We start from the raw sequence: 27,093 nt of genomic DNA on the forward strand, positions 1-27,093 counted from the left end.
AGCCTTTAGTCCTTCACCGCTGGCGCAGGGCAGAGAAGGGGAACTGGGGTGGGACTGGGAATAAAGATCAAGGTCGGGGTGGTCTCTGAGAGACAAGGTCTAAGGACAAGAAGAGAACTTCACTGATTCTTAATCAACACTGAGTCTGTTGTACCCATGGCTTTGGGCTCTCAAAATCCCTTCAAAAATCTTCTTTCAATTATTTAAACAAATTTCAAGATAATTCAGCAATGTGGAGCCAGTATTCACAGAAAGATCATGAGGCCAAGAAACATGTACTCTGTGAGGGTCTTGATTACAGCTTAGAAATAATAGTAGATACGATGCGCTCCATGCATTGGGTGCCGTGTGTCAGGCACTGTGCTAAGTGCTTTATACTTGGTTTTAGTGCAGATGGAGAAACAGAGGCCACACAGCTTAGCAAGTGGCAAAGCAGCTATTTGAACTCACATCCGACTGGTTTTGAAGACCGTCTTTCTATTGTGCCGTACTGCTTCTTTGTACACCCAGTACCTAGCCAGGGTCAGGAGCACGTGGATACTCAGCAAAGGCTGGTTAAATGACTGAGGGAATTTCCCACAGTGTTAGGTTCCTGTGTGTTCTCAACCCAGTGCTGGAGGCCAGAAGAGTCCAAGCAGAATATAGATGATTCGGAGGAAGAGTCTGGGGAAAAAAAAAATTTGAAAAACAAAGGAGAATGAATGAAAGGTAGAAAAGTGAAACGAAAGAAAGATTTAGAGGAAGAGTAAAATGATTGGGGGAATTAACATGGAGACAACAGAGCTGAGGCAGCCCTCTAAATGGTCCTTTGGTTTATGGAGAGAGCAGAGGTGTAGCAAGAAGAGGATGCACGGCTGGAGGAGCAGGTGGAGGCCCCGGGAATCACTGCGGTGGCCTGGGACTCACCGGGCTACGGAGCTGAGCTCTGCGGAGAGGCTGACCGTAGGATTTTGGATGGTGACCAATGCTGACTGCTGAAAAACGTATAGGGAAGGAAAGAACTGAAAAACTCACTGACCGCTGCATTCGTGGTGCCTCACTCTTGTGCTTGCCCGAGCGTACATCATCCAGTGTGCAACCCGTCACTCCTTCTCAGCATCAGTCTGGTCTGTCACGACAACTGGAAATACCATTATCTGCATATAATTGCATTTCTGCAAAGAGACCTCAGTCTCAGTGGATAATCTGACATCATAGGCCGTGATGGATCATCTCAGACCATATGCCCTGAAAGACACACATACCATAGTAAAGCCAAAGATTATGTCACATGCTCTCTGGTCTCTCCATTGGAGTTCCTGTCATCAATAGCTTGGGCTCCAGATGAAAGCATGGAAGGCAGCAGAAAACCAGCATGTTCAGCCTCTATACTGGGAGCAGTGGAGTTACTGCGCTAGTCAGCAGGGCCAGGAGTGAGTTAGCAAAGGAATGCTTAGTTCCCACCTCCTTGACCTGTGCTTTCCGTGGGGTTGACTCTCTCACTCAGCTTTCCTGCTTAGTTTTGCTCTATCTCCTATTTCCTTTGAAATCAAGCAAAATCAAATCACTTAGTCTTAAGGAGTTTTAGTTAAGTAAGGAATATTATTTTTATTAAACCTGTCATACATAAAAAGCGAAACAGAACAAAGTGGGGCAGAAACGTTTCCACCAGAGAATGAGCATAAACCTTTAGATCATGAGGCTTGTCACCAAATTCCCTTGATGTCCCTGATGCCTGGATTATGCATTTGGATCTCTTCTTCTGCTGGAAAATGTACAGTGATGTCAGTAAGGAGATTCCCAACTGACTTGCCACTACGTAGAGTCACTGATTTTCTTTCTCCGAAAGATAGCCCTTGGGTAGCAAGCTGCCGACAGCCAACAACTCCAGGACAAGGAAACTATTATTGGTTCACATGTTAAGCCTATTGAAGTTAAAAGCATCCTTCAGAACCTCAGACTCTCCACTTGGAACTGTCTCTGTCTCCCCTCGGTTCTCACGGTCCTCTCTACTTAGAGCACTTGTCAGAGATGGCCCAGACCCACTGAACAGAGCGCCACTCACACGCCTTTCCCTTCGCTCCTAAGAGAGGGCCTTGAACCCCATGGGTACTGGCATAGGTGTTTTGTGAAATCCAACCTTTGCTTCAGAGAGCGTTAGCGCACCACAGAGACTGCTGTAAGTAAGTAAGATGGCCCTGAATAACCCAACTCCTCACCACCTAGACCACAGAATGATCTCAGTGGTATTGCAGCTTGAGTTTGAAGCCAGATGTGGCTACACCTTTTTTTGTGACCAACTCACCTCAGCCTCCAGAGGAACCTGAAACTTCCTAATGCAGAAATGCAGGTGATCACACACTGCAGCCCTAAAGGGAGATGTCCGTCACCAATACGTATTTCAACAATCGGAGAAGGTTCCACGTAAACGGAGATACAGTAATCATTTCCAGATACGTGGAGATTTCTGCTGGCTCCGTGATTGTCCCCATCAAGCTAGGAGATCATGAAAAGTGCCCTTTCTCTGGCTCAAATCACTTCCTCCTGTTGGTTGATTTTTTCTTTTTTTTAAATTATACAGTTATGGCTATAGGGTGTTTGTAAAGGACGAGTCTCATTGTTAATATTGTGAATGCTTTGTCCTCAGGACAGTTTTATTATGCAAATTAATCATTATGAAATGCACTTTAAAAATCATAAAGACTTCTGTGGAATTTTAAATATTTCTTATAATTGTTTCACAATAGTACGTGGATTAGCAAATAGTATAAGGTAGAGGATACTAACAGAGATATTTACAGAAAAAAAAAGTACACATGAAATATGGTTTGGCCAGGTTTAATACACACAGAATACACTTTAATACTTTCATATGGTCTGAATAATATCCCCATATTGATTTTTTCCTCGTTTCTACAAACTCCACAGCAAATGTACGACAATGGCTCATTGATTTATTGTGAGTGTAGCAATGGGTTTATAACAGCATGAATCATTGCCGATTGCTCAATTCACCACATGCCTTAATAAAAGTTTCACTTTAATAAAACTGAGCTAAGGCAAATATGCCCAGAGGCTGGCCTGACATTCCTTATACATTACCCTGCCTCAGGAAATTATTGCCATATATTTTATAGCAGCTACAGTAGGCTAGGGGATCAGGATTAAAATGTACTAACTACTGTGATATTTAACAGAACTCCTGTGTTCCCAGTTAACTCTCACAGATACAAAATGAACAGAGCAATTAGGAGAGAGCGTGGTGTAGGGAGCAGACCTGGGCTGGAATGCACGCCATGGGGATCAGTGCTGGCCCTTGTCACACTGTGAATGTCCCTTAAGCACCCAACGCAGTGGAGGTGGAAAAAAAATGATCCTGTTTTCCTTCCAGAGCTGCTGTGAGCATCAAAGAAAGAAGCGGAAGCACAGGGCTTTATAAACTACAAATGCAGTGCCAGTGTAAAGCAGGGTGTCAGCCTGAGGGGCAGAGACTGCAAGGCATACGCACACCAACCCCTCAGCACTGTGAACTCTGTCCATCATCCAAGATCCATCATCATGGTTGTTAATAACAGTGTGTATGGATAAATAAAAGATCTTACTCTGTTGGTAGGTGTTTAGGGGTTAAGCAGAGAAAAAACCAGGCATTCTAATAGAGCTATAGGATTATTTTCATAAACTAAGGATTGCTTTTTGTCTCTCATAGTAAGAGTTGGCAGCGAGCCCACCACACCTGCATTGTGTTAGAGAAAATCAAGCTGGGGTGTGAGAACGTAGGCCAAAAGGAATTGCCGGTACAGTTCAGGTGACTTATCACCTGCTCATTATTGCTCTGGAGGAAATTGGGATTAGAGCATCCATATACTATTCAATGATGGTTGGTGTAATGTATGTTAGTCCAGAAGACCAAGAAGCCTCTTTGGACTCCTAATCAATACCAGTCACTTAGGATTCTTTATAGAATGTGTGATAGAGAAGGGTGGGGTGTGGTCCTGTGGAAAGAGTCAGACAGCTTTGGGCTTGAGTCATGTCTCTGCCATTAACTACTGGCTGTATGACCTTGGACCAGGTACAAAATCTTTCTGGGCCTCTGTTTCCTCATCTGTAAAATGGGGTTACAATTGTTGGAGTGACGTTTAAAACTGAAGTTCTCTCCACCCGATCTCAGCTGTTTCATGGTAATTAGTCTCCATCTGCCCAATGAGTCTATCTCCCCCACTCACAGTCCTTTTCCGTTTCCCCCTGGCTCTTGTTTCACCCACACAGCAGCCTGGTAGGGAAGACGTTGCTCGCCCATCACCCGCTCTGTCTCAGATGGCCTTCCCCTCTGCTCTGCAGCAACTTCATCACATTCAGCACTCTCCAAACCAGCTTGTGTTCATCTCAATCCTTTCTCCTCAGTTAGAACCTAGAGGGAAGAAACTTTTGTTCTTCTCAGCCTTGTTCCCCTAATGTATAACTTTCTGTCTGGCGTATGGAAGATAGTAAATATTAAATAAATGATGAATGAATACATGAATTAATGATGTACAGCAGGTCACAGCTCAAAGAGTTTGTATGAGCTTTTGCAAAAGTGAACTTGATCATAAGTTTTGAAAACGAGTGGTGACTCAGGAGATGCTGGATGAGCCAAAACTCAATTTATAATTCAAAATTGCTGCTTCTAAGGTAGGAAAATAACATTAATACACGACTGATGTTTATTGACTACTTACTATGTGCTGGGCACTGTGCTAATCGCTCCACGTTCCTTATGTCATTAGTCCTTGTAACAGCTCTACGACATATGTGCTGTTATTTTTCCCATGTTACAGCTTAATACACTGAAGCTTGGAGAGATTAAATAACCTTTCCAAGGCTGCAGAGCTAATGATGGCTAAGTTAGGATTTGGACGTGTCTTTCTGATTCCAGAACCTGTGCTCTAACTCCTATGTTGTACTGAGCAAAGGGGAGTAAGCACCACAGATGCCAATGACACTGCCATCGACACTGCCACTCACAAAGGAGTTAATGTTTGAATATGGGGCTTAGGGTCATAGTGAACTAAACTCACGGTTAACCTAGTTCTCCATATGAGTTTCACTTCCCCTCGTCCATGTTCTGAGGCTTTAACTGTTCATTCTCACTCTCAACCACAAAGGGACTCCAACAGGGGCAGCTGAAGTGAAACCTATCGTCATCAGCGAGGAACTGAGCTGTCAAAAGAAATGAAAAATCCAGGGGCAACTGCCGCCTTACCATTCATAAGTGAGTTTATCGGGAACTCTCTTGACATTGAGCTCTAACTACGGCATTTAAGAAAATCCCAAATTTGAAATAAATAAGTTGGCTGACATACAGACATTTTACATATGAATTTAATAAAATAGATTTTTCTTTTTGAAATCTTTGGTAATCTCTGAAATATATCAACTGCAACCCAGGAACATTGTATCCCAAGTTGTGATTCATGAAATGAAACGGAAATGTATTATGTAATTCAATTTGGAGAGTCCAGCGCGGAGCTCATTAGAGCTGTTGCTGCTGATGTGCACTGTAGTTCGGAGGCCCTGTGGTTTGGGCAAACTTCTCCCACTCCTTACCTCCCCTTCCTCTGAGGACATTTTAACCAAATATCGTCACCCTTTAAAAATAGCATTCTTGAGCATTTTGCCCACAAATGAGGATCATTCAGGGGAAATCTTAGGAAAAACTGTGGATTGTTTCCCCTCTCCTCACACTTCACCATTAACCCATCTCGTGATGAGTCAGGCTCGGGACTGACTCATGGCCTTTCTATGTAGTCCTTGGATCCAGACGAGGCCTCACCCGTACGTTGGGCAGGTGGATACCAGCATGTCATCTGAGGTAACCAGAGCCCAGAGAGATGAAGAGACTTCCCCGGGGTGAGACGGCTCTTAAATATCCACGGCTAGACCTAACTCTGAAATCTCTGGGGTTTTTTTTTTTTAGCTCATCACATGCCTGAATTTGCAATCAAAGCATAGTTTTCCCTACATATGGTGGTTTCTATGAAAACAAGTAGGAGAATGAGTAAGCACTTTTAGTCTATCTGATTTTTTTGTACTCCTTTGGGATTCTTTCTTTAAAAAAACATTTATTGAGATTAGATACAATACGCCATTTTAACCATTGTAAAGTGTACGATTCAGTGGCTTTTAATACATTTACGGTGTTGTGTACTGTGACCACTATTTAATTCCAGAACATTTTTGTCACCTTGAAAAGAAACCCTGTACCCATCAAGCGTTCACTCCCTATTCTCTTCTTTTCTGAGTCCCTGGCAACCAGTAATCCACTTTCTGTCTCTTTGGATTTGTCTGTTGTAGATATTTCATATCAACAAATCTTGCGCAGTGAGGTCTTTTGTGACCGGCTGCTTTTACTTAGCATATTGTTTTCAAAGCTCATCCACGTTATAGTATGTATCAGTACTTAATTCCTTTTTATGTTTGAATAGTATCCCACTGTATGTATATACTATGTTTTATTCTGTCAGTTGATGGATATTGAGGTTTCCAGTTTTTGGCTATTAATGAATAATGCTGCTATGAACACTCATGTACAAGTTTTTGTTGGAATTTTTGTTCGTTTGTTTTCAGTTCTCTTGGATTTACGCAGGAGTAGAATCTCTGGATCATACAGAAATTTTATGTTTAACTTTTTGAGGATCCACCAAACTGTTTTCCAGAGCTGCTGCACCATTTTACATTCTTACCAGCAATGTATGAAGGTTCCAGTTTCTCCACATTCGCATAGGCACTTGGTAATTTCTGTTTTTTGTTTGTTTGTTTTTTTATTAGATCCATTCTAGTGGGTGTAAAGTAGTATCTCATTGTGGTTCTGATTTGTATTTCCCTAACGATGTTGAGCATCTTTTCACTTGCTTATTGGCCATTTTTATACCTTCTTTAGAGAAATGTCTATTCAAACCATTTGACCATTTCTTGATTGGATTGTTTTCTTTTTGTTGTTCAGTTGTAAGATTTCTTTATATGTTCTGGATGCTAGACCCTTACCAGATATGTTATTTGCAAATATTTCCTCCTGTTCTGTGGGATGTCTTTTCACTTTCCTGATAGTGTCCTTTGCACAAAAGTTTTAAATTGTAAGTTCAGTTTATTTTTTTCTTTCGTTCCTTGTGATTTTGGTGTTATATTTAAGAAACTATTGTCTAATCCAAGGTCATAAAGATTTACAGCTATATATTCTTCTAAGATATTAATAGCTTTAGCTCTTAGTTTGGGGCCTTTCGTTCACTTTGAATAAATTTTTTACATATGGTGTAAGATAGTGGTCCAAATTCATTCTTTTCCATGTGGCCAGTTGTCCCTGCACCATTTGTTGAAAACACTATACTTTCACCACTGAATGTTGGGTTTTTTTCTTACATTTGTCAAAAATTAATTAATCATAGGTTTATGAGTTTACTTCTGGACTCTCAATTCTGTTCTATTGATCTGTATCCCTTATTCCAGTGCCACATTGTTTAATTACTAAAACTTGGTAGTAATTTTGAAATTGAAAAGTGTGAGTCCTCTAACTTTATCCTTCTTTTCTTAAGATCATTTTGGCTATTCAGGGTCTCTTGCAACTTCTGTGAATTTTGGAATCAGCTTGTCCATTTCTGCATGAAAGGTCATTGGAATTTTGGTAGAGATTGCACTGAATCTGTAGATAGATTTGGGAAATATTGCCATCTTAACAATATCAAGTCTTTTAATCCACGAACACAGGATGTCTTTCCATTTATTTTTAGGTCTTTTAAATAAATTTCTTTCAACAATGTTTCAATTTTTTTCAGTGTACAAGTCTTGTACCTCCTTGGTTAAATTTATTCGTGGACATTTTATTATTTTTTATAATATTGTAAATGGGATTGTTTTCTTCATTTCAATTTTGGATTGTTCATTTCTGGTATATAGAAATACAACTGATTTTTGTATGCTGATTATATATTCTACAACTGTGCTGAACTTATTTATTAGGCCTGATTGTGTGTGTGTGTGTTTGTATGTATTTTTAGGATGTTCTATATATAAAGTCATGTTATCTGTGAATAGGGACAGTTTTACATTTGTCTTTTCAGTTGGGATGACTTTTCTTTTTCTTACCTAATTACCCCTGCTAGAACCTCCAGTATAATGTTGAATAGAAGTTGTGAAGGCAGAAATCCTTTTGTTGTTTCTAATCTTAGAGGAAAGGCTTCTACTCTTTTACTATTAAACATGGTGTTAGCTGTGGGTTTTTGATCAATGCCTCTTAATATGTTGGTGAAGTTCCCTTGTATTCCTAGTTTGTTGAGTGATTTTTATCATGGAAGGGTGCTGGATTTCATAGAATGCTTTTCCTGCATCCTTAGGATAATCATGTGGGTTTCCCTGCTTCTTCTTTCTATTAATATGGTGGATTAACTTAATTGCTTTTCATATGTTGAACCAGTCTTGCATTCCTAGAATAAATACTACTTGGTCATGGTATAAAATCCTTTCAATGGGTTCAGTTTGCTAGCATTTGCTGAGGGTTTTTGCACCTATATTCATAAAGGATTTTGGTCTGTAGTTTTCTCTTCTTGTCATGTCTTTGTTTGGTTTTGGTATCAGGGTAATACTGGCCTCATAGAATGAGTTAAGAAGTGTTCCATCCTCTTCTAATTTTTGGAAGACTTTGAGTAGGATTGGTGTTCATTCTTTTTTAAATCTTTGGTAGAATCCACCAATGAAACCATTTGGTCCTGGGATTTTCTTTTTGAAAGTTTTTTGATTGCTGATGCAATCTCTTTAAGTCTGTTGAAATTTTCTATGTCTTCTTGAGTCAGTTTTGGTAATTTGTGTGTTTCTAGGAATTTATTCACTTCATCTAGGTTATTTTATTTGCTGTCATACAACTGTTCATAGTATTTTCTCATAATTCTTATTTCTATATGGTTGGTAGTAAAGTCCCTACTTTCACTCCTGATTTTAATAATTTGAGTCTTCTCTCTTTTTTCTTGGTTTATCAAACTAAAGGTTTGTCATTTTGTTTTTAAGAACCAACTTCTGTTTTCATCAATTCTTTTTTTTTCTATTCTTTATTTCATATATCTTCACCCTTGTCTTTATAATTTCCTTCCTTTTGCTAGCTTTGTGTTTAGATTGCTCTTTTTTTTTTTCTCTAGTTTTTTAAGGTATAAAGTTAAGTCATTGACTTCAGATCTTCTTTCTTTTTAAATGTAGACATTTGCAGGTATAAATTTCCCTCTCCACAATACATTTACTGTATCCCATCAGTTTTGATATGTTGCATTTTCATATACATTTGTATGAAAGTATTTTATAATTTCCCTTGTGATTTCTTTTTTGGTCCATTGGTTGTTTAAAGATATGTTGTTTAATTTCCACATTTTTTTGGAATTTACAGTTTTCCTTCTGTTACTGATTTCTAGTTTCATTCCAGTGCAGCCAGAGAAGACAGTTTGTATGATTCCAGTATTTTAAGTTTATTGAGACTTGTTTTGTGACTAAATATATGGTCTATCCTGGAGAATATTTCATGTGCATTTAATAAAATGTGTATTCTATTGTGGTTGGGTGGAGTGTTCTGTACATATCTGTTAGATCTAGTTCATTTACAATGTAGTTCAAGTCCTCTATTCATTAACAGATTTTCTGTCTAGTTGTTTTATTTATTATTGAAAACACGGTACTGAAGTTTCCAACTATCATTGTAGGATTGTCTATTTTTCTTCTTAAATTCTCTGAATGTTCGCTTTATATATTTTGGGGCTCTATAGTTAGGTGTGTATGTGTTTATTATTTTTATATCTTCATAGTATACTGACCCTTTTGTTATTATCTAATGTCTTTCTAATTTTTTGGCTTGAAGGCTATTTTGTTTGATATTCATATGGCCTCTCAGGCTTTCTTTTAGTTCTTGTTTGCATGAAATATCTTTTCCTGCCCTTTTACTTTCAAATTATTTGTGCTTTGGATCTAAAGTGAGGCTCTTGGAGATAGCATAATGTTGGATAATGTTTTTAAAATCCATCCTGCCAATCTCTGCCTTTTAATAAGACGATTTGAATCATTTACATTTAATGTGATTATTGTAAATGTAGGATTTCAGCCAAGTCACTGTATTTTTTCTTTAGATCATTTATCTTATTTGTTTCTTAAGTCCTCCTGCCTTCTTTTGTGTTAAATTGATATTTACCAGCATACCATTTTGATTGCCTCTTTATTATGTCTTTTACTATGTATTGTTGTTGTCTTAGTGGTTGTCACCAGGATTACAATTAATATCTTAATTTATAGCAATCTAGTTCAAATAAGTACCAATGTAATTTCAATAGTATATAAAAACTTTGCTCTCATGTCACTTGGTTTCCCCTATTTAATTACATCTGTGTACACTGTGTGCCCACCAACGTAGATTTATAATTATTGTCTTATGCAATTGTATTTTAAATCACACAAGTAAAAAAGAGTACCAGGGCTTCCCTGGTGGTGCAGTGGTTGGGAGTCCGCCTGCTGATGCAGGGGACGCGGGTTCGTGCCCCGGTCCGGGAAGATCCCACATGCTGCGGAGCGGCTGGGCCCGTGGGCCATGGCCGCTGAGCCTGTGTGTCCGGAGCCTGTGCTCCGCAACGGGAGAGGCCACAACAGTGAGAGGCCCGCGTACCGCAAAAAAAAAGAGTACCAAAAGTACATTAGTACTAACTTTTATATTTTCCTATGTAGTTATTTTACTACTGTTCTGTTCTTTATTTCTCCATGAGGATTCAAGTTACTGTCTATTGTCTTTTCATTTCAGCCTGAAGGACTCCCTTCAGCATTTCTTGTAGAGCACATCTACTGAAAATGAAACCTCTCAAGTTTCATTTACCTGGGAATGTCTTAATTTCTTCTTCATTATTTAAAGTTTTATTGAGATACAGTTCACATACCATTCAATTTACCCATTTAAACTGTGCAGTTCAGTAATTTTTAATATATTCATATATGTGTACAACCATCACCACAGTCAGTTTTAGAACATTTAATCACCTCAAAAAGCAGCCCATACCATTTACCTAATTACCCCTTTCTGGTTTCTTTTAAGTAATTAATCAAACTTTTATTTTGGCTTATAATTATTATCCTACATAATTAATTATATAGGATAATTCATATTATTATATTAATTGTGGGCAACTTAAGCTCTTTAGAAGGGGTTGGATATTATGAAATTGGCATTTTGGTAGCTTGGTTTCGTAGTGTGTGTCAGAAGTGTGGAAGGACCAAGATTGGAAGCAAGTGGAGTGCTTGCACAGTGACTTCCTGGGATATAGCAGATATTCAGTAAATATTTATTTAAAGAAGGAATGACTGAATCAATTAATTCATTGTGGATGTCCAGTTAAAAACCTATTAGGGGGCTTCCCTGGTGGCGCAGTGGTTGGAGAGTCCGCCTGCCGATGCAGGGGACGCGGGTTCGTGCCCCGGTCCGGGAAGATCCCACGTGCCGCGGAGCGGCTGGGCCCGTGGGCCATGGCCGCTGAGCCTGCGCGTCCGGAGCCTGTGCTCCGCAACGGGAGAGGCCACAACAGTGAGAGGCCGCGTACTACAAAAAAAAAAAAAAAAAAAAAAAACACCTATTAGGAATCTATCTAGAATGGTGGCTTTAGAAAAACGCAGGGAGGAGAGGTTACTAGATAGCTGAACTGGGTGAAGGAGCGAAGATGACAGTATGGTTTTCATCCTGGGAAAAAGAAGAATGGAGGAAAGTGCAGTGGAAAACTTGGAGTACTTGAAAGGGCAAGTCTGTGGCTTCAGGGTCAGCCTTTATTCTCATGCTCATTACATGCTATACATGTTAAATTCAAAAAGTTTTAAAGTTGAAAATGAGCAAAATAAAAGGAAGATTGTTGTACTGCTCCTAAGGAAACGGGCAATGCTTAGGTGAGCACTTCTGATCTTCATTCTTTGCAAAAATAGCATGATCCCAGCAGGGATTAAAATGTAGTATAGACATTACAACAGAAGAGTAAGAACAGTGCTCTCTATTCGGGTTCTCTGCATAAAACCTGTTGGTTAATTATTCAATTCAGTTATTCCTTCATTCAATAAACATTTATTGAATTTTTGTTGTGTGCCAGGGAGGAACTGTGCAAGACACTGCAGATATAGTAATAGCAAGTCATAGTTCCTTCCCCCAAGGAGAGACGGGTAAGTAAACACACTGTGTTAATAGAACGTGATAAGTACTTCTCTGGGGCTCAGTCCAGGAGTTACAAGAGAACAGAGGAGAGGCCAGTGGCTGATCCAGAGATCAGAGATCTGTTATTTCCAGCTGAGACCTAAGGGATGATTAAAAGGCAGATGAGGCAGAGGCGGTTGGGTGGGATGGGGGTGGGGAGCATTCTGGGTGGATAAATAGCATGTGCAACGATCCAGGTATTGAGGGTATCAGGAAATGATTGGTTGTTTAATATGGTTGGGATTGAGAATCACAGTTGGGGAGGGAGAGTGGGAATTTGAGTATGGAGATGATAAGCAGAAACTGGATCCTGTAGGACCTGTTGACTCTATTTCTTTTTTTTGCGGTACGCGGGCCTCTCACTGTTGTGGCCTCTCCCGTTGCGGAGCACAGGCTCCGGACGCACAGGCTCAGCAGCCATGGCTCACGGACCCAGCCGCTCCGCTGCACGTGGGATCCTCCCGGACCGGGGCACGAACCCTCGTCCCCTGCATCGGCAGGCAGACTCTCAACCACTGCGCCACCAGGGAAACCCGGACCTGTTAACTCTGATAAGATATTTGGACTTTAGCAATAGGGAGGACTGAGCCAGTTAAAAGCCTGTCTTACAAATGAGTGCACGTATACACATACACCCCACACACACACACTTATAGATACATAGATTCAGGGAAGTTGCTTTACCCATTATAAAGGCACAGTTTGATGGTCCCTTGAGCGCACAAAACTCATTATGCACATTAAGTTTAAATTGTGTGTTTGACTCTGCCATCTGGGAGGAAAGGGTAATGGGAGGTTATTTACACATGTACTTCAGGAGCTGGTTGAGAAAACATGGAATCAGGATCTCCTTTAAAAGGAGAGTGAGTATTCTAGATTGTGGTGGTGATTTCCTTGACCTAGAGGGCAGTTCTTAGAAGAGAAGATGAAGAGTGCTAGTCTAGGCTTAAAATGAGGAAAATGACACCCAGTTGGTGTCATTGCCAATTCCCACAGCAGGTTCCTTTGGTGGGGCGGGGGTGTGTGTGTCATAGTCCCTGTGGAAGTAAGTGAAATCTGCACACGGAGCGTTGCTGTCTCATCTAGTAAGCATCGGGAGCTAAGAGGGCAGAAAGCAGAGAGGAATCAGCAGCGGTACATTACTGTGGAGCAAGAAATGCAAAACTCTTAGAGTGATTTCCCCCAAATGCTTAGGCAGGGGGAAGCAAGGCAGTGTTGTAGAGACCTTCATCAGTTCCCTAGCGGGAGGTGGGCAGAATTTCGTGGGGTAGAGGAGAGGGTTTGTGCTGGTTAGAGGCGGAAGTCATTGGGAAACCAGCTAAGAGGCCAACTAAGTGAAGACAATTGCCTGGGGTATATGGGACCATTTACTGGAAAGCCAAACTTCTGGTGGTGGAAAAAGATTCAGATTAATGGGTTCGGTGGAAATAAAGGGGATCCAGATAGAAAATAGTGCCCTCCTACTCAGGCTGGCCTTTAACCAGGGGTTGTTTCTTGGGGTGGAATCCCTGATGAGCTAGGTTCATAATTTTCTCCCCCAGGCATGACCCTGGGAGATGTTTGCTGGAGAAAAGAGGAGAATAAAAGATATTGCAGGGATTTAGCCTTAAGCTAAATTGGGATCCAGATAGCCTATGAAACTGGGTGGCTCTGAGGGAAGGTCTCCACTTCACATATCAACTTGCACTTACCTTACCCCTGAGAGATGACCCAAATCTAGCAATGAGAGGTGCTATTAGTAATTCTTTGCAGTCTTGAAACAGTCCAGCTGTGTTGAAACTGCTCTGGAATTAAGATTTTGGATAAGGTGTCACGTAGTTAAGAACAAAAGATTTTTGATTTTGCCCATGAATCTGGGAGAAACTGCTAGGCTTTTGCACTGAATCTCAAGATTCTACAGTCAGTTTTCTGTGATGTTTGTCCAGGTCCCTGTGTTCTATTTCCACCATTTAAAAGTGTGTAAAAGAACATTGTAATGAATGAGTAACAACATTTTAACAAAATAAGCCAAAACAAAACACACAGGTGTGTGCGCATGCGTATGCGTGCGTGTGTACACACACACACACACGCGCGCGCGTGCGCGCGCGCGCACACACACACACACACACACACACACACACACACACACACACTGGGCAATGGAGCAGAAGCCCAGAGTAGAAAGAAAGCAAAAAGGGGACTTGTTCCCTCAGTGACAGCATGCAGGTGCATACCCCCCAAGGAGGTCAGTTTCCCCATATGAGGAGAGGGAGCATTCAGCCTGCTTTGCCTCACCTTTTGGGCATGATGGGGAGAATGAATGAGAAGATAAATATCTATGTATTTTGGAAATAGAGGTGTTGTAAAATAAAAAGTTTTATAATCAGCCAATTAAAAAGAATCATGTCCAAGGACATTTTCTGTAGCCCGCAGCAGTCCTCCAGATAGGAAAGGAAAACAACAGAAGTAACAACAAGGACAAAACTGCCCTGATGGCCCAAGTTCCAGTGTTGGGGTTATGTACTTGCTGTGTACTTCTGTTCTCTGTCAGCAAGTGGCTGAGATTCTGACTTCCATAAATAGCCCTTAGTTCCTCTCTCCTGCAGCTTTTGCTGACTCTCCACTCTTTCTCTCCCTTCCCTGTACTCAGCACTGATGGCCTGAAATGTTGGTACCCGGGACCTGCTTTGTGCTGCTGGCTTCTGGTGTACCCAGCCTCCCATGCCATTCTAAACAACTGGTGAGTACAATGGATCTTATCCACCCATGTCTGCCTCAGATACCAGCATAGGACTGATAGTAAATATTTTTTGATCAGTTGCTTGATAAATAAAAATATTTTAAAAAATGAAAATGCAAAAACTCAGCTTAAAAAGAAAATAGTGATGTAACCTTTTTGAATGTACCAAAATGGAAACTTACTGGCCAGGAACTATTAACTTATCTCCCAAACACACAGAAGTAGAAACATACCAGATTTAGGTTTCATAGTTCACATTTCTTTATCAAGAGTTGTTGTTTTTATTATAAGCTCTATGTAGACCAAATCAACACTAAATTGTAAAACAGTGAAAAATGCAGAAAATTGATAACCTTTATTTGGGGATGACTTTGATAAACCATTATTTATCTTCACAACACAAATGTACATATTTGACAAATCTTTTTTGTATCAGGATATTACTATTTTTAAATGGTACAAAAAAAGCAAACAGTGGTGCAGAGTAATGGAAAGAGGACTGGATTTGGCTTTTAAGTCTCAGGTATGAAAATAATACACTATCCTTTGTAAACTTCTCTGAGTCCTAGTTTCCTCAGTTGCCCTATTAATATGGCAATAAATCATACCCCTACAACCTCTCAGGATTTTGAATGACTCCAGTGATATAATGCATGTGACCATGATTTATAAATTCTAAAGTGCTCCAGTATATTAGTTGTTATTATAGCAAAGATGAAACAAAGTTCTCCATATCTTCTGCAGAAAGGGGATTTGGCATTAACCATGATCATTGTATAATTTCAGATAAGCAGCCTCACTTAGATCAGAATTGGCACTCTGGAATTTTGAAAAATGAATGATCTAATTTCATTTTTGTTTTTGTAAAATCGTCAGACAATTTGTTTTGTGTTTCTTTCTTTTTTTCTCTCTCTTAACATCTGGTTTTCCTGATTCAATCAGACCTAGACATACCAAAAGAGTGTAAAAAATATTTTTGGGATTCATTTGCAGACACTAGTCACTTGGATCTTTTCATGCATTTTGTGGGTTCTTATCTCAGCCCAGCCTAGACACTTGAGTCTTTAGATATTCCTCATGTACAAGATGATGTAGTTATCAGGGGAACCTACTTTATATCCAGCTTAAGAAGTTTCTTGAGTCTGTACTAGTCCAAACTCCTTTATAATGGAAAGGTGGTGGCCAGAGTTGTTCAGGTAGCTTCCTATCATGGTGTGGAAGGGAGAAAACCTCACTGGGGAAGTGGCTCATCATGTGAGACTCCAAGCGAGCAGTCATGAGTCCTGCCCTTATTGGCTCAACTAGCTCTTGTGCCCTCTCAAGGCTGATTTCTGACTCACATGACCAGGTCTCTCCCTCACATCTTTGCAAGCATGGACACTCCAAGGCTCAGGTGCGATCGACCTGGCTGTTGAGGCAGGTGTGGAGTTCGAGTCCCCCTTCCTCTCCTCCAGGCCAAGGCCACCATGACCTCCCTGAGCCCAGGCATGAGGAGCTGGGTCAGTCTGTTTCACTCTGCAGCTTGACTGCATTGACGCAGATGCTTTTAAGAAGGGTAAGCTGAAGAAAGTTAGGTTATTAACTACCTAGCTGGTGTAACCCCTGGCCTAAATGGGTGGCATATAGAATTGATGTGCACAGATCAAACGGCCGCTCAGTCCACCAAGTATAGTCTCAGCCTACAAATAATCAAGTAGTCTGTCAGTGTTCAGTATTCAGACAGGAGCTGCTACATGAATGAACGAGGGGATGGCAACCCACTGGCTTTCTTACACACTGAGCCCTTGGATATCAGTTGCCATTTATTCCTTAACACAGTAGAAAAATGTTGATTGAATGCCTGTGACTTGGGCAGTATCTGGGTCTTGGGGACACAATGGGGACAGAAGCACAATGGTTTGTGCGCCTATGGAACTTGTTATAGTCTGTCTGGAAGGGGAGATAAACTTGAAACAAAAGGACACATGTTCCAATCTAAAACCCCCACTGTGATAAGTGCAAGGAAGGAAATATAGCAAGTGCTATGACGGTATAAAAAGGGGGATCCAATCCAGTCTGAGTATCATGAAGGCTTCCCTGAGGAAGTGATAGTTGAGGTGATGTTTGAAAAGTGAGATTGAGTCGGCTCAGGAAATAATTCCAAGAAGCAGCAGTTGCTCCAGCAGAGATTCTGATTTCCAGGAGGAATGCAGTGTTTTCTGAGAGTTGATGGAAATTATGCGGTGTGGATTTAGACTAAGAAGTAGAGTGTTACCTGCTGCTGTTGGGTAGTAGGGACCAGACTATTACAGGCTTTGTGGTCAGGATAAGAATTCTGATCCTCAGCCTAAAAACCATGGGAAATCATGAAAGGATTTGAAAAGCTCAGTTTAAGGGACAGTTCGGAGCGGTAAGAGTGAGTGTGGGACACCTGTTAGGAGGCTAGAATAGTAGTCAAGATGAAACAAGATGGGAGCTGAGAGAGACTAAGGTGGTGGTGGAAAAAGAATGAAGATAAGTGGACAGAATGGAGAACTCAGTGAGGACTAACCATGCTTGACAGCTAGATTCGATATTTGTGTGATAATAGGATGCATCCCAAGTAACTCTTGGATTTTTTTGCTTGTACAGTTGAACAGACGTGGGTACCATTTCCTGAGATAAGGACTCCTGGAAGAGGACCAGGTGTGAGGAAAGATTACAGGCCCGCTTTGCACGTGTGGATATTGAGATACCGTTGTGCCATTTCTGTGGGGACATAGAGTAGGCATTTGGATACATGAGACTAAAGCTCACAGGAGAGGTCATGGCTGAACATGTGACCTTGACAGTCATTGCTACACCGGTGGGAACTGAAGCCATAGACACGAATGACATTCAGTGAAGTGAAGGGTGATGTTGCTGTCGATGGTCCTGCTCAACACCTGCTACGAAGTGCTAGGTCCCCATCACTGCCTCCTCGAGGCCATTGAGGATGCTTTTCATCCAGTCTCGGCAGGCTTCTCTTCGAATTAAACAGGAGAGAGAGAGAGAGAGAGAGAGAGAGAGAGAGAGAGAGAGAGAGAGAGTGTGTGTGTGTGTGTGTGTGTGTGTGTGTGTGTGTGTGTGTGTAGGTGAAGGTTTGTTCTGTGGATCTGGGGTTGGAAAGTCACCATGGACTGTGTTTGAGTTTCATTCTCTAACACTCTAGTCTGCCAATGTTTGCAAAATGGAAGGAGTAGAGTGGCGTTTTCCAGGGTATAATTTATTTCGTTTACCTTTGGCTTTTTATGAAGCTCACACCTTCTTTCTCCAAGATTCCCTACTGCTTGAGACTTTAAATAGTCTGATCTGGTTTCTAATTTTCTCATAATTTCACCACCCACAATTAACTGGATAGCTATATTTTCCTTCATCCAGCAAGGTTTACTAGGAGTCGAACACCTCCTCTTTATTTTCCCACCTGTCTTGGCATCTGAACCTAATTCCTCAAGTGAATCTACTGGTTACAGCACTACGTGGTGCTGGCTTTCCATCCCCACAGGTGCCCAAACATTCCGTTCCTCTGAGAGGGCTCTGTCAGAGGTCTCGATCTTGCCAATGGAATTGTATGGCCAGATTTTCATTGACCTTTAGTTCCTCGGTTGGGTTTGTATTGATGGGGAACACATTTGAAAAACAATCAGGTGGCCTTCCTGACTGTTCTACATGTCTTGAAGAAAAGGTAGTTTTGAAGGGGCCAGAGTGTGCATTTTGGAAAGGTGAGGGTTTCTGCTTGTGGCTCATAGGCTTATGTAAGGCTAAGATTTTATAGTCTGTTTTTGTGGCCTATCATCTTTTAGTTCTAGTGTGGAAAAACCTCTCTCTTGCTTTGAATTTAATTGCCGATGAATTCGGGGTGAGTGTGTAGTATAATCTGCTGGACTCATGCCCTGGGGATACCAACATAAGAAAGATAAGCCATAATCCACACTCTCAAGATGCATATTTGTATAGTAGAGGGGCCAGACCGAACATGACCAGACTCTAAAAGCTGGTCAGGATGACAAAGCAACTAACATGGAGAGAATAAAACATTCCACTGGTGATTTTAAAAGCTATATGTTTAAAGGAAGTGGATCTGGTTAGCCTGCAAAAGACAGGCATATTAATAGTTCACCTCGCAGGAAAAGATGGCAGTCTCCCCAGACAAATTATGAAAACAGAATATTTATATATCGTGAAGGTAGAATGTGGACTTAAATATGCAGAAGCTTCTTTGCCAGTTAGATTTGTAACAAAAATTAATATTAATGGAAAAAGTAATTCCAGAGGATGATGGCTGCACAGAGCACACCAGTGTTAGCAAAATTAGTGCAGCATTGAAGCTGGACTTCCAGAGCTGTCTAATGATTAATATCTAAAGAAAGTACGAGGCTCCCACAGCTACCAGAGGACAAACATACAACAATTAATTTCAGTGGATCTCAGACCTGTCTTAAATTAACAACCTTTTACTCATGTTCATGTCTTCATTAAATATCATAACGAAATTTACCCCTACATTAAATAGAAAAATCCTAGCTGGTAAACATGACCCAGATATTTGTAAGAATATACTCAATATTTGTACACCCGTTATGTTTTCAGATAACAGGAGAAAAATGCACTACAGTTTTTTCCTCTTGTTAAGGCACTGTCATTTAAGCGTAAACCTGGAGTACTTGAAATAGAGTTTAGGTTTACAAGCTGAAAGCATGGAGAGAAATGTCAGGTGGCTGTGGAAAACGTGTCTCTCTGAAAAGTAGAAATCTCAAGAAGGAAAAGCCGAGATGGCTTTGCTCTATCCATTTGCTTAGTGAAAGAGCTGCAGCGTAAGTTGTCTAAAGTGGCAGGTACAGCGAATGCTGTCACAAACGGTGTTAATTGTTAAAATAGTGTGAATGGCAGCTACAAGTAGTATCAGAATATATCCAGGATTGTTTTTGATACCTGTACTTTTTGTGGTTGTTGTTCCAAAAACTAGGGTTTTTTTTAAAGATATTTTAAAATTGGAGTATAGTTGATTTACAATATTGTGTTAGTTTCAGGTGTACGGTACAGCGATTCATTTATAAATATACAGACATATATACTTTTTCAGATGATTTTCGCTTATATTGATGCCTGTATTTATAATAAATACCTGGAGGCAGGGGTGGATGAATTTCTGTTGAAAGCTGTTCATGTGTGTTACATGTGTAACATACATGGTAAATATTTGTTTACAGTCTGTGTTTAATGAAACAGGCATTTAAGATGAAGTGAAATCAACAAAAAGGAAATAGATGCATGGATATGTGATTCTGAGATTGAAGTGAGTCTTAAATAAATAAAATGTGTAATGTGAAAAGAAAATAGCATACTTCAGGTTCTGAAGGGACGTGGGTGGTGAAGGTAGCCGATAGGAATTCTGTGTTATCCCGGAGGACATAACCCAGGCTTAGAATTTATAGAGAGGTAAAACTTGGCACTCCACAAGGGAGGAACTTCTCAAGAACTTGAGCAATCTAACATGGAAATGAGCGGCTTCAGGTTAGTGAACTCACAATGGCAGCAGTGTTCAAGCGGGTATTGGATTACTGCCTGTCAAGGATGTCGTAGAAGGAACTGATTTGTGTGGAAGACTGGGCTAGATCAGCGACTTTCAACGTCTTTTTAAGGATTGGAACTTTTTTCCAAATCATCTCTTACATAAAAGCAGAAAATTTAAAAATAAACAACGAAGTAAGAGGGCTGCTTCGGTGAGTCCCACCCTCTCGGTCTCCTCAACATAACTGGCCCTTGGCATCTCCTCTGAATTCCAAGAGCTTCAACACCCCCTCCTCACTCCATAATATCTAAGGATTTATGGCTCCTTTTGCTTCCAGGATTCCATGATTATGCTGTATATAAATTGTTCTTGTTTGAAATGGTTCGTTAGCTATGTTTCTTTTCTTTTTGCTTTAATTCCTAAAACATATGGAGTTTTACAAATTAGGTTTAGAAATTTTTAGCCCAGAGTTTAGTTTTGAGTTGTCTAAATACACATGTTGACCAGTCAGGATACAGAAATGATGATTTTTTTCCAAAGGAAGAGTTTTTGAGATCTAGTAATACATGTTTTATATTCAAACTACTTGAAATCAGATTGTATGACAATGAGGAAGTACAGCACTAAGTAACCAGGTCCAATAACTTTGATCGGCTTATATTTAGTGTGTTATGGAATTATGTGTTTCTTTCAACTCTGTCTGGCCACAGAGATCTTTTGAAGCTCACGTGTAGGCAGTTAATCTTGACTGGGTTCACTGATTTATAACAGAGGGAAAAATGCTCTTGTGAATCCAAATAACTTAAACTTGAAAAAAGTTTCAGCCAAGTGATTTTGTCCATAAGCCACTAATAAAATTAAAAAGATGTCAAACAGAGAACAGATATCTTGCAGGGGTCACTGCTCTCTGCAGGTGCAAAAACTTGAGTTAACCAGTTAATCAGCTTGGGAGATTTAGCATAATAACAAACCTAAAAAAGATGGGTGCAGCAAGCAGATAACGATTTATTAATCAGAATTAAGAAAAAGGTGGCACGTCTGATTTGAAAAATGAGATTTCTAAAAAATCAGTCTCTCTGGGGTGTATGTATCCTTAGCAGGCCAAATTACAGCCAATTTACAGAAGAGAAAAACATTGACAGGTATATTCATTGCTGCCTTAGTATGGTAGCGAAGAGCTGAAGGCATTCTGGTTGTGCATCACTTGGAGAGTACATGGATAAAATGTGGTGGGTGTGTTCGCCTTGGCATACGATGAGTAAACTGTTAGAAGCAACATGCTCACTGCAACACAGCGACATGGATGCGTTGTAAAGACAGAGTTAACACATGGTTGTCTATGGGAGGCATGCAAGGTTAGGAACTGGGAAATGGGAATAAAAGAGAATAAAGACAACAATCAACAATTAGTTATTGTGAAGTGTAAAGCTAGTGGTATGTAGGAGAAATGTCCAAAGTAAAATTTCGAAATGAAGAACTTGATCAAATCTGTGAGGATGGATGGAGACTTCTCAGAGAAGGAAATACTTGGGCTGGCTCTTCAGGCATAGAACAATATGGACAGTTTGGAGAATGTCAATAATTCAGCGTAACTGTAGCATACAATATGCATTGAAAAGTTGCAGGAGGTGAGGTGAGTGCTACAAGCAGGGTGGAGATCACATATGGTCTGGTACACCATGTAAGCAACTTGTATTTGATCCCAGAGGAAATGGAACTAATGGAACTTTTAAGCAGAGAAAAGAAAAGAATGGATTGAGTAATAGACCACTCAAGAGGCAGGGTACAGACTGGTTTGAAGAGATAGAACTGAGAGAGAAAAATTAGGTGGAATATTTGAAACAACCTATATAAGAGAAGACAAGTGTCTGAATTAAGGAAGGGACAGTGAGGATGGATGCTAGGAAAAGATGTTGGAAGGTATTAAGGGGGAAAAATGATAAGACATTGTGGCTGACTAGATATTATGAGGTGAGAGAAAAAAAATTTAGATTAGCCCCCAAGTTTCTGGCTTGGATGATTGGATGAAAAGTCATGTTGTTAAACAAAGGAGGGAATTTAGGAGACAATGGAGGAGTAGACTTAGTTCAGCTTAGTACATGTTGAATTTGAAGCACTTGTGGAGCCATTCAAGCAGTGATATCTAGTAGGTAATTAGATCTGTTTTCAGGAAAGTGATCTCAGCTAGAGATACAAATTTGGGAATTGAGACAGTGGAAGAGCTGCTGCCCCTGTTTCAGAAACTCAGGGGAAAAATGTAGAAGGAAGAGAAAAAAGGACCAAACATTTTGGAGGGAGGGAGGGAGGGAATGTGTAGAGGAAAGAAGGAGTAAAAGAAGGTATTTAGGATATAATAGAAGAATGAGAGGAAGAGAAGAAAATATAAGGAAAACTAGGAGAAGGTGGTGTATTGGAAGTCTAGGGAATTGAGTACTTGATGAATGAGGAGGGAAAGGCTTTCTTGCGTTATGCATATCTATCCATTAGCAAGCCCTGCGGGTGACATTCCTGGCGCTCACATCTCCACTGTTCCCCAGCGCCGTCACTGTCAACCAAGCCCATGCCACCATCAGTTCTCCACTGTGATCCCCTCCTAACTGTTCCCTCGCCTCCACTCTAATCTTACATTTAACCAGAGTACTTTATTTAAAACATAAATTATATCATGTCGCTTCTCTGCTTATAAACCTTCAATCACTTCCCCTTATAAATAGAAAAGAAATTCGTACTTTACCATGGACTACAAGCACCTGCAAAATCTGCCCCCTGCTGGTGTCTCCAGCCCATCTTCTGCTGCTTCCTCCCTTGACCTCCCTCCATTGATCTCTATTCTGTTCCTAAGAGACAACAAATACCTGGCCCTCCGCCTTTTCTTTCCCCAGAGGTTAGTGCGGCTTCTCCATTCTATTTTTTTTAAAACAGTTTTTTACAAAATATATTTATTTATTTATTTGGCTGCATCAGGTCTTAGTTGTGACGTGCGGGATCACGCGAGATCTTTTGTTGCGGCACGCAGGCTGCTTTCTAGCTGTGGTGCGCGGGCTCTAGAACGGGCCCCACGGCACGTGGGATCTTAGTTCCCTGACCAGGGATTTTTTTTTGGTTTTCAGTTTTATAATTTTTACTTCATTCATTTTTTTTAACATCTTTATTGGAGTATAATTGCTTTACAATGGTATGTTAGTTTCTGCTTTATAACAAAGTGAATTAACTCTACATATATATATCCTCATATCTCCTCCCTCTTGCATCTACCACCTCACCTCTATGCCACCCCTCTAGGTGGTCCCAGAGCACCGAGCTGATCTCCCTGTGCTATGTGGCCGCTTCCCACTAGCTATCTGTTTTACATTTGGTAGTGTATATATGTCCATGCCACTCTCTCACTTTGTCCCAGCTTACCCTTCCCCCTCCACGTTCCCTCAAGTCCCTTCTCTGTCTCTGCGTCTTTATTCCTGTCCTGCCCCTAGGTTCTTCAGAACCTTTTTTTTTTTTAGGTTCCATATATATGGGTTAGCATATGGTATTTGTTTTTCTCTTTCTGACTTACTTCAGTCTGTATGACAGTCTCTAGCTCCATCCACCTCACTACAAACAACTCAATTTCGTTTCTTTTTATGGCTGAGTAATATTCCATTGTATATATGTGCCACATTTTCTGTATCCATTCATCTGTCGATGGACATTTAGGTTGCTTCCGTGTCCTGGCTATTGTAAATAGAGCTGCAGTGAACATTGTGGTACATGACTCTTTTTGAATTATGGTTTACTCTGGGTATATGCCCAGTAGTGGGATTGCTGGGTCGTATGGTAGTTCTATTTTTAGTTTTTTAAGGAACCTCCATACTGTTCTCCATAGTGGCTGTATCAATTGACATTCCCACCAACAGTGCATGAGGGTTCCCTTTTCTCCACACCCTCTCCAGCATTTATTGTTTGTAGTTTTTTTAAAAAATAAATTTATTTATTTATGGCTGCGTTGGGTCTTCATTGCTGCGTGTGGGCTTTCTCTAGTTGAGGTGAGTTGGGGCTACTCTTTGTTGCAGTGTGTGCGGGCTTCTCGTTGCGGTGGCATCTCTTGTTGCAGAGCATGGGCTCTAGGCACATGGGCTTCCGTAGTTGTGGCACACAAGCTCAGTAGTTGTAGCTCGCAGGCTCTAGAGTGCAGGCTTCAGTAGTTGTGGCGCATGGGCTTAGTTGCTCCACAGCATGTGGGATCTTCCTGGACCAGGGCTTGAACCCATGTCTCCTGCATTGGCAGGCGGATTCTTAACCACTGCGCCACCAGGGAAGCCCTGTTTGTAGATTTTTTGATGATGGCCATTCTGACCGGTGTGAGGTGATACCTCATTGTAGTTTTGATTTGCATTTCTCTAATGATTAGTGATGTTGACCATCCTTTCATGTGTTTGTTGGCAATCTGTATATCTTCCTTGGAGAAATGTCTATTTAGGTCTTCTGCCCATTTTTTGATTGGGTTGTTTGTTTTTTTTGATATTGAGCTGCATGAGCTGCTTGTGTGTTTTGGAGATTAATCCTTTGTCAGTTGCTTCGTTTGCAAAAATTTTCTCCCATTCTGAGGGTTGTCTTTTTGTCTTGTTTATGGCTTCTTTTGCTGTGCAAAAGCTTTTAAGTTTCATTAGGTCCCATCTATATTTCTGTTTCTGTGCCAGCACCATACTGTCTTGATTACTGCAGCTTTGTAGTATAGTCTGAGGTCTGGGAGCCTGATTCCTCCAGATCTGTTTTTCTTTCTCAAGATTGCTTTGGCTACTCGGAGTCTTTTGTGTTTCCATACAAATTTTGAAATTTTTTGTTCTAGGTCTGTGAAAAATGCCATTGGTAGTTTGATAGGAATTGCACTGAATCTGCAGATTGCTTTGGGTAGTATAGTTATTTTCACAATGTTGATTCTTCCAGTCCAAGAACATGGTATATCTCTCCATCTGTTCGTATCATGTTTAATTTCTTTCATCAGTGTCATAGTTTCTTGCATACAGGTCTTTTGTCTCCTTAGGTAGGTTTATTCCTAGATATTTTGTTATTTTTGTTGCAATGGTAAATGGGAGTGTTTCCTTAATTTCTCTTTAAGATTTTTCATGATTAGTGTATAGGAATGGAAGAGATTTCTGTGCATTAATTTTGTATCCTGCTACTTTACCAAATTCATTGATTAGCTCTAGTAGTTTTCTGGTAGCATCTTTAGGATTCTCTGTGTATAGTATCACGTCATCTGCAAACAGCGACAGTTTTACTTCTTCTTTTCCGATTTGGATTCCTTTTATTTCTTTTTCTTCTCTGATTGCTGTGGCTAAAACTTCCAAAACTGTGTTGAATAATAGTGGTGAGAGTGAACAACCTTCTCTTGTTCCTGATCTTAGAGGAAATGGTTTTAGTTTTTCACCATTGAGAATGATGTTGGCTGTGGGTTTGTCATATATGGCCTTTATTATGTTGATGTAAGTTCGCTCTCTGCCTACTTTCTGGAGGGTTTTTATCATAAATGGGTGTTGAATTTTGTTGAAAGCTTTTTCTGCATCTAGTGAGATGATCATATGGTTTTTATCCTTCAATTTGTTCATATGGTTTATCACATTGATTGATTTGCATATATTGAAGAAACCTTGCATTCCTGGGATAAACCCCACTTGATCATGTTGTATGATCCTTTTAATGTGCTGTTGGATTCTGTTTGCTAGTATTTTATTGAGGATTTTTGCATCTATGTTCATCAGTGATATTGGCCTGTAGTTTTCTTTCTTTGTGACATCTTTTTCTGCCTGATCAGGGATTGAACCCGTGTCTCCTACATTGGAAGGTGGATTCTTAACCACTGGACCACCAGGGAAGTCCCAGCTTCTCCACTCTTATCTTTAATGACTCGACTCAAATGCCACATGCCCAGAGTAAGCTTCTCTGGCCCCTCTGCCCCTCATTACTCTGTCTTCTGTGTCAGAAGTGAAGTGTCCCATGTGAGTGTTTTTTGAGAGCGATAAAGGAGACTTGCAGAGGAAAGACTCACAGCAGGAGGAAAGAACTGGGTCTTTCCCTTTACAGGAGGAGAACTGCTGGCTTCATCTGCACAGACACATCTGTGTAATCACCCTCAAAACGAGTTCTAGAATACATTCTTCACCCCCAAAAGTTCCCTTAAGTCTGTTTTCAACCAACCCCCTCCCTCAATAGCTGCCAGCAGAGGTGACTACTTTTTGATTTCTGTTACCAGCCTTTGTGCTTCCCCAAACCTCGTCAGATGTCTTATTGGGAAAAGTGGTGGGAAATTTGGGGCTTGACTGGATTTCAGTCCTTCAGCATAGTCTGCGTGACTATCAAAATTCATCTGGTTTGTCTTTCCCGTAGTAAAATACCTCTGCCTCTCCTTGAATACAGGATTGGCAAATGCCACCAGCATAGAAGATAGCCAGCATTTGTCAGCTAGCCCCAGAAAGGACATTTTCTTCTCTGGAAATTTAGATGATTTAGCCATTTTTGGTTCTTCGTTATCTGATGTCTTCAAAAACATTATTTTAAATTATTTTTCTATTTTTTCCCTACTTGTTGTAACAAAAATGTTGGGCTACCACATCCTGCTGTATGCTACTTGAAAGTGGAAGTCTGTTTTCTCTCTAAAAGCTATTTTAAAAATTGCCGACAAGTACTTATTGG

General features: G+C 40.5%; 1 protein-coding gene across 3 annotated transcripts in view; it reads left to right on the forward strand.

Annotated features, from left to right (window-relative positions):
- OSR1 (odd-skipped related transcription factor 1) overlaps window positions 1-27,093 on the forward strand; it is a 270,499-nt gene that overhangs the window by 90,405 nt on the left and 153,001 nt on the right. For all 3 annotated transcript variants that reach the window (XM_079940102.1, XM_079940106.1, XM_079940105.1), the window contains one exon: window positions 14,829-14,918. The gene's annotated coding sequence lies outside the window, so the exon portion shown is untranslated. The remainder of the gene's footprint in view (window positions 1-14,828; window positions 14,919-27,093) is intronic.

Source organism: Stenella coeruleoalba (assembly GCF_951394435.1).
Source record: "Stenella coeruleoalba genome assembly, chromosome: 13".
NCBI classification, from domain to species: Eukaryota; Metazoa; Chordata; class Mammalia; order Artiodactyla; family Delphinidae; genus Stenella; species Stenella coeruleoalba.